This window comes from Panthera uncia, assembly GCF_023721935.1.
Source record: "Panthera uncia isolate 11264 chromosome B3 unlocalized genomic scaffold, Puncia_PCG_1.0 HiC_scaffold_1, whole genome shotgun sequence".
In the NCBI taxonomy this organism is placed as follows: Eukaryota; Metazoa; Chordata; class Mammalia; order Carnivora; family Felidae; genus Panthera; species Panthera uncia.
In genome coordinates, this window is record NW_026057582.1 from 52,835,315 (window position 1) to 52,844,061 (window position 8,747).

The 8,747-nt window shown below is 39.2% G+C and overlaps 1 long non-coding RNA gene across 2 annotated transcripts in view; it reads left to right on the plus strand.

The window, feature by feature from the left end:
- The window catches only part of LOC125909552 (uncharacterized), a 16,120-nt gene extending 12,823 nt beyond the window's left edge, over nucleotides 1-3,297 (plus strand). For both annotated transcript variants that reach the window (XR_007453716.1, XR_007453717.1), the window contains one exon: nucleotides 3,013-3,297. This is a non-coding gene — a long non-coding RNA (uncharacterized LOC125909552). The remainder of the gene's footprint in view (nucleotides 1-3,012) is intronic.
- Nucleotides 3,298-8,747: the final 5,450 nt, after the last annotated feature.

Genomic DNA, 8,747 nt, shown 5'->3' on the forward strand with positions numbered 1-8,747 from the left:
TGTACAGGTTTTTATGTGTATGCCTAAGTGTGCAACTGCTGGGTCACATGATGACTGCATGTATAATTTTGTAAAACACTGGTATATTTTCCAGAGTTATTGCCATTTTACAGTCTCACAGACAATGTATGTGTGATCCAGTTTCTCCACATTCTCACCAGCATTTGATGTTATCATTATTTTTTATTTTAGCCATTCTGATAGATGTAGAGTACCATATCATTGTGGTGTTTTTTTTTTTTTTTTGCATTTCTCTAATGGCAAATGATATTGAACATCTTTTCATGTGCTTATTTGCCATCTGTATACTCTTTTTGTAAAATCTATTCATGTCTGTTCCAATTTTCTTTTCTTTTTAAATAAACTTTTAAAATATTTATTTATTTTGAGAGAGAGGGAGCAGGGGAGGGGAAGAGAGAGAGGAGACAGAGAATCTGAAGCAGACTCCATGCTGTCAGCACAAAGCCTGACTCAGGGCTTGAACCCACCACAAGATCATGACCTGAGCTGAAGTTGGATGCTCAACTGACTGAACCACCCAGGCACCCCATCTGTTCCAATTTTCTTAAAAAAAATTTTTTTTTTTTTTAAATTTTTTTTTTCAACGTTTTTAATTTATTTTTGGGACAGAGAGAGACAGAGCATGAACGGGGGAGGGGCAGAGAGAGGGAGACACAGAATCGGAAACAGGCTCCAGGCTCCGAGCCATCAGCCCAGAGCCTGACGCGGGGCTCGAACTCACGGACCGCGAGATCGTGACCTGGCTGAAGTCGGACGCTTAACCGACTGCGCCACCCAGGCGCCCCTTAAAAAATTTTTTTTAATCTTTATTTATTTTAGAGAGAGAGAGTGTGAGCGGGGGAGGAGCAGATAGAGAGGGAGACGCAGAATCTGAAGCAGGCTCCAGGCCCTGAGCTGTCAGCACAGAGCCCGACGCGGGGCTCAAACTCACAAACCATGAGATCATGACCTGAGCAGAAGTCAGATGCTCAATGGACTGAGCCACCCGGGTGCCCCAATCTGTTCCAATTTTTAATCAGATTATTTGGTTACTGTTTTTGAGAGTTCTTGGTGTATATAGGTATAAATTATTGGTGGATTTGTGGTTTGAAAGTATTTTCTCTCAGTCTTTAGCTTGTCTTTTCATCCTCTTAACAGGGTCTTTCACAAGGTAAATGTTTTTAATTTTGAAGTGCCCTAATTTATCTTTTTTTTTTGTTATGGGTCTTGTTTTTGATATTGAGTCTAAGTACATTTTGCATAGTATTACATCCCAAAGATTCTTTTCCTTTTTTAAAAACAAATTTGCATAAATTTATGTTTTACACTTAAGATTCACTTTAAATTAGTTTTTGTATTGGATGTGAGGTTTAAGTCAAAGTTCATCTTTTTGTGTATTTGTATGCAATTGCTCTGGCAATGTTTGTTGAAAAAAAGTCTATCATTCCTCTACTAAATTGCTTTTGTATCTTTGTGTCAAAAATCAGTTGCTCATTTTTTGTGTGTCCATTTCTGGGTTCTTTATTCTGTTTCATTGATTTGTGTGTCTGTCCTTCTGCCAATATCACACAGTCTTAATTAGTGTAGCTATATAGTGATGCAGCTGTATGGCATGCAAAAAGGAGTTTATATAGAAATCCTGTCACTGCTATCCTTAGAAAGGTCTGCTTCCAAGATTGACCCTTGGTTAGCAACTTCTCATAATTCTCATTATGATTTCAGGCCATAATGGATAAGAGTGGCTCACTGTGCCTGAACTGCAAACAGTGATGACTTATGCTGAATGCTTGCTTTACTTCTGGGAATCTGGAATTTTAGTGTGTGTTAGGCAGAGTATGCCTATGTGACCAGCCCTCAGTAAAAACTGTGGCACTGAGTCTCTAAGGAGATTCTCTGGTAGACAACATTTCATATGGGTTATTACAACTCATTACTGGAGGAATTAAGCAAGTCCCATAATTGTAGTAGATGAGAACTCTTGGAAACTTGTGCCTGATTTCCTCCAAATTTTGCCCCATGTACCTTTTTTCCTTTGCTGACTTCAATTTGTATATGGTTGTAATAAATAGCCATGAGTATGAATATATGCTGTCTTATGAGTCCCCCTGGCAAATCACTGAACTTGGGAGTGGTCTTGGGGACTCAACATTGGATAGAATTATTCCTCCTACTTTCTTTTTCAAGAATATTTTTAAAGCTATTTTGGGTCCTGTGACTTTCTGTATACATTTTAGAATAAGCTTATCTATGTTTACAAAAACCTTGTTCAGATTTTGGTAGGGATTGCATTAAACCTATCAATCAATATGGGGAGAATTGACATGTTTACAATACTTAGTCTTCCAACCCATGAACACAGTATGGCTCCTATTTAGTTAGGTCTTTCTTTGATTTTTTTTATCAGCATTTTGTAATTTTCAGCATACTGATTCAGTACACATTTTGTTAGATATATACTTACGTAGTTGACTTTCTTTGAAGCAACTGTAAATGGTAGTATTTTAAATTTCAGTTTCCACATGTCCATGGTTAGCATGAAGCTTGTTTTTCAGTATTATTAAGGTGGTATAAAGTAGTCTTTTAGGACTAGATTAGCTCTACTCCTAAAGTGTAGTCTTTCTGAGGTCTCCCTTGAAGGCTGCAGGATTTTCAGTAAGGTCTGTCTCCTCTGGAGATTGGTACTAGAATGGCTTCCAGACTTGGGTGAGCTCCAGTACTTGTTCAGCTCACAGCTGCCTGGTAATTATTCTTTTTCCAGTGGTAGTTCTTTGTGCAGCTTTGTAAATTCTGTGTGTACACACAACTTATCATTTGGCAAAAGACTCGTGCACACTTCTGGATCTTTTTCTCTGAGCACCTCTCTTCTCTCTGGTACTCTCCCTCACAACTTCCAGCAACTTTGTCTCATAAAGCTGGAAAAAGGGTAACATTAATAGTCAGATATTATTTCCACTGATTTATTATCCCCTCCTCCCTCCCCTACTGATTAGATCCCTCTGCTTAATTTTTCAGGAGTGTAAGCAGAACTTGAAATAACTCATCAGTCTTCACCTGGAAGAAGTGGACTGAAAGAGATATAATCATGGTCAAGCTCTGGAAATTATCTGATTACTGCTTGGTCCCTCCATGGTGATCTGTCTTTTGATTTTATACCCAAGATGATCATCAGTGATGACATTTGATCACTAGTATTTCTTTTCATTAGGAGCCCTGAGAGTGGTCTTCCTCTAGAAGGTGATATTACAAAACAGCAAACATGCAAACCAACTGTTGGGGATATAAAGATTGTAGAACATCCCTTGCTTTTGTTTTCTTCCTTGAGTAAACATGTAAATTATTCTGTAAAAACAGATTGGCCTGAACTTTGCTTACTGTGCTATCATAGTGCCAGTTTTCAAATGAGTATATTCAGATTTACAGGAACCATTGTGACATTGCAAATGGTGGAAAAGTACACTGCTACTCTCACTAGGCTGACTCACAGGATTGTCCAGGTTTCATCTGGCCAGAGGTTTCCTAGATCATGAACTTGAAACTAAGTCTTGATATCATTGTTTTAAAAAGATGTTTACTCTTTGCTCTTGCTAAAATGTGAGAACCTAAGATTAGTTTACCAATTTGTCCAGGTACAGATGTGAAAGGATGGATACGTAAAAAGATATAGCAACATGGCTTAGCTCAGGTTTGTGCCATTTAATACAGAAATTTGCATTAGAAGGCCATTACCACCCACTCTGGTTCTTATGCTAGTTTTATTATAAGTCATTGGAGGAGCATTAAATCAATATATGTATTTTACCACATTTGTTATTATAATACTCTTACCACTAATGGTTTCTATCGGTAGAATTAAGAAAAATCAATGAATACTACTTAAAAATGTTACACTCATTTTTCTATTGGGAATAACAGAGTTCAATGGTGGTCAGTGTAGGGAAACATGGTTTCTTTGCAGGATTCTAGACAAAGTCCATGCTGCAATTCAAATAGGAGAAAGCCAGTTTAGAATTTAGAATTTGTCATTTTGTTGATAAAATAGAAGAGTGGTTGCCTGTACTGGCCAAACTTCAGAATAATTTGTGGAATTAAAAAACATATGGATATGTTACTTAGCTATAAAAAAGAATGAAATTTTGTCATTTGCAACAACATGGATGGACTTAGAGAGTATTATGCTAAGTGAAATAAGTGAGACAGAGAAAAACAAATACCATATGATTTCACTTATATGTGCAACCTAAAAAACAAAACTAACAAATAAACAAAAAGCAGAAATGTTCATAAATACAAAGAACAAACTGATGGTTGCCAGATGGGAGGGAAGTGGGGGTGGGGAATGGGTAAAATGGGTGAAGGGGAATTGGAGATACAGACTTCCAGTTATGGAATGAATAGGTCAGAAGGATAAAAAGTACAGCATGGGAAATATAGTCAGTGGTATCATAATAGCATTGTATGGTGACCGATGGTAGCTACAAATGTGGTGAGCATAACTGTAGATTTGTCAATTACCATGTTGTACACCAGAAACTAATGTAACATTTTTGTATCAACTAAAATTTTATTTTATTTTATTATTTTATTTTATTTTATTTTACTTAAAGTTTATTTATTTATTTTGAGAGAGTCAGAGACAGTGCAAGTTGGGGAGGGGCAGAGAGAGAGGGAGAGAGAGAGAATCCCAAGTAGGCTCCTTGCTGCCAGCGCAGAGCCCAAGGCAAGGCTTGAACCCATGAAACCACAAGATCATGACCTGAGCAGAAACCAAGAGTCAGACACTTAACTGACTGAGCCACCTAGATGCCGCTCAAGTATACTTAGACATTTTTTTAATTAATTAATTCATTTTGAGAGAGACAGCATGAGTAGGGGAAGGGCAGAGAGAGAGAGAGAGAGAGAGAGAGAGAGAGAATTCAAAGCAGGCTCTGCATCATGAGCACACAGCCTAATGCGGGACTTGAACCAACAAAACGTGAGATCATGACCTGAGCTGAAGCCAAGAGTTGGACGCTTAACTGACTGAGCCATCCAGGTGCCTTTCAACTAAACTTAACTTTTTTTAAAAAGTTACAAATACTGAACTTGTTCCCAACTACTTTAAAAAAAAAACTGGGGAGGTGAAATTTCTACTCCTAAAGATTTTGAAACAGTAGGTTTGGGTGAGGCCTAGAAATATGTATTTTTAAAAAAGCTTTCCAGGTAATTCTGCTTATTTTCTGGTTTGAGAACCACACACAGATAGAATATACATATTAACTAGTAAGAAGGGTTCACTTGAAACAAGACTGTATTAGTCTCAGGACTCTTGGTTACAAGCAAATGTCAGAAATCCAAACAAGCTTGAGCAAAATGGGATTTATTGGCTTACATAACTGGGAAATTCAGGCTGGAACTGGCAGGAGTGCTCCATGGCACTCTGCAGGGGCACAGATGATATCATTAGTTCTCTCTCTCTCTCCTTTCTTCTTCTCTCAGCTCTACCAACAGGTCCTTCCATGGTGGGAAACGTTACTTCTGACAGCAGTAAGCTCTCATTTTTATTGTTCATGACTCAAAAGAAGGAGACCTTCCATTTCCTAGTATTCTTATATGGAATGGACTTGGCCTTGCTTAGCTTAGGTAAGAGGAGGATGGTCATATGATTAGCCAGAGGTCAGTCAGAGCCCTGGAATTGTTTTATTAGAACCATATAGGATGAAGAAAGGGAAGTTTTCCAGTGGAAAAAGGTATATTGGGGAGAGAAAAACACAGATATCCTCTACTGAGGTCTACCTATATGAATAAATGTAAAGACCTCTGGCGGTACAACATTAAGCATTTAATCAGGTATGCAAAGCTATTGGGGTCACAGAATTTCAAACGGAAACATCTGTTCTAATTATTGTACAGTGTAAGTATAGGATATACTTGTTATAATTTGAAAAACATATCTTCTCTTAACCATGATTTTCATGGATTTTGTAGGACAGCTTCCTAAAATGACTTCCAATGATTTCCACCTCTTGGTGTTCACATCCTTGTGTAATCCTATCTCCTTGTGTGGGCTATAACTAATGACTTGCTTCTAATGAATAGAATATGCAAAAGTGGTGGGATGTCACTTCTAAGATTAGATAATAAAAGACTATAAGTTCCATATTATGGGCATTTTCTTCCCTTTTTGACTTGCTTACCTTGATGAGGCAAGCTACATGTTAGAAAGGTCCAAGTAGCAAGGAATTGAGGACAGCCTCTGGTCAATAACCACATGAATTGGCTTAGATGCACATTCTTCCCCAATGAAGCCTTGAGATGACTATGGCCCCACTCAACACCTTGACTGCTGTCTGTGAGAGATGTTGAGCCTCAGGACCAAGCTAAGCTGTGCCCAGAATCCTGACCCAATGAAATTGTGAGATAATAAATGTTGTTTTAAGCCACTAATTTTTGGATAATTTGTTATGTAGCAATAGGTAACAAATACAATGTGAGACTTAAAAACTTTAGTATTCAATAGCCATTATTCATGGATTATTGGGACATGGTAGAGCACACTTGCTCTCTTAGACCTGGGTTCTGGGTATCTAATGCTAGCTGCTGAGTTGTTGCATTTTTCCTTGAGCCTCCTGTAGTTAGATCTGGATTTCTGTATTTCCTTTGCATTAACTGCCTTCTAAATCATATTGCTTCCCACCACACATGTTAATTCAGTCCAGGGCTAGGACTAGAAGCAAGTGAGAGGCTTGGGCACAAAATTGAGGAGGCCCTAGGTACCACACTTGGCTCACCCTGGTGCCAGTCCCGATTGAGCCAATAGTGCTGGTTTTATGTCTTGGTTCCAACTCTTATGAAGTTATTTGTTTACCAGTGATGGTGTTCTAATGCTTCTCTAGAAATTGGGCTTTGTCCTATGCCCAAGCCGAGGTGGATACCCAGTGTGTGTGTATGTCTTTAAGTGTGGCAGTTACATGGCTTATGTTTGTATAAATCTGTTTTTCCACACTTTCTGCCCTCTGCTTATCCCTTTCTTAGCGTCCCCTCCCCAGGGAGGAAAAGTTGACAGTCTGGTTAACTAGGGCCTACGAAATTTATTGGAGTCTGCATTACTAGCAGGCAGGTTACTGTGCTTTAAATGTCAGTACCTAAAGTCGTGTCCTATTTTGTTTTTCTTATCTTCATGTGGTAAGCACACCCAAGCAGGTCCTATCTTTTTTTTTAATGTTTATTTATTTATTTTGAGAGAGAGAGAGAGAGAGAGAGAGAGAGAGAGAGAGAGAAAGCACTCACACGTGAGTGAGGGAGAGAGAGAGAGAGTGAGACAGAGAGAGAGAGGGAATCCCAAGCAGGTACTGCACTGTCAGTGCAAAGCCCAATGCAGGGCTCAATCCCACAAACCTGGGATCATGACCTGAGCCAAAAATCAAGAGTCAAATGCTTAACCAACAGAGCCACCCAGGTGCTCCAGGTTTTATCTTCTTAGAATAGGTCAGGCAGTTTCCTCCTCTTTTGCATTTTGAGTTGTCTTGTTGAGCTGTCTAGACAGGATTGTCTGTCTCTTGGTCTTCTCCTCCACTTTCCATGCCTGTAAGTGGGTAGTTATAGCTGGGCCAGTTCTGTTTTCCCTTCAGAACTTGCCATTTTTTATTTGGGGGAGGAGATAGGAAGCCCTATTTAGGCCTTCAGGGCTAAACCATATTCTTCCATCCAGCTTCTGTCAGACCTCAGCTTTGGGAGTTATTGGGTGCTGGTTTGGATGTTAATAAAGTGACAAATTCCCCACTGGTTACTGTTCTTGACTATAGTTCTCTTGCTTGAAAAATATGCAGGCAGGAGAGGTGAGCGGTAGGGCAGGATCTGAGCTTAATAAGAGCTTAATGTCATCCAAGCCTCACCTTGCATTCGTAAATATTGTAATATAATGTTATAATAATGTTCACTGTGAAGCTGAGTGACTAAACAGAGAGCCTGGAATTTGGAGTCAAAGTGCTAGGTGGGAAGACTTCGGCTTTTGTGTGATATACAGCAGCTGACTTAAATTGTTGCAGCCCAGCTGCAGATGGTATTATTGGCATGGGGCCGTTGCCAGGATTTGGCAAGGAAAAGGGTTCATATTGCGGTCAGAACAGGTTTGAGTGAGACAGAAGCTTCGCGATAGGGGTCTGGTCTTGTTAGGGGAGAATATGTCCTTGGGGAGCGAAGAACCTCTTTAGGTATTTGTAGACTTGCAGAGACAGCTTCAAAATGTTATGAGCAGAGTACATATGGAAAGGGTAAACTCTTCCTGGGGCCAAAGAAAACTAACCTCAAAATGGCAGAGCTTTGGTGCTCAGGTCCTTTAGGACTGTATTTTGCAATTAGGCAGCACTCATTTCATGTTGCTGGTCTTTCAGCAAGGGCAACTTTTGTTCCCCAGGGAAGAACAGGTTCTTTTGCAGTGGGAAACTCAATGATAGCAAGGGATTATAATTTATTTGGATTTTTATTTTTTATTTGTATTTTTTTTAACATTAATTTACTTTGAGAGGGACAGAGACAACACGAGTGAGGGAGGGTAAGAGAGAGGGAGAGAGAATTGCAAGCAGGCTCCATACTGTCAGTGCAGAGCCTGATGCGGGACTTGAACCCATGAAACCTTGAGATCATGACCTGAGCTGAAACTGAGAGTCGGACACTCAACCCACTGAGCCACCCAGGTGCCCTGGATTTTTTTTTTAATTTTTAAATTTATTTTTATTATTTTTTTAAATGTTTATTTATTTTTGAGAAAG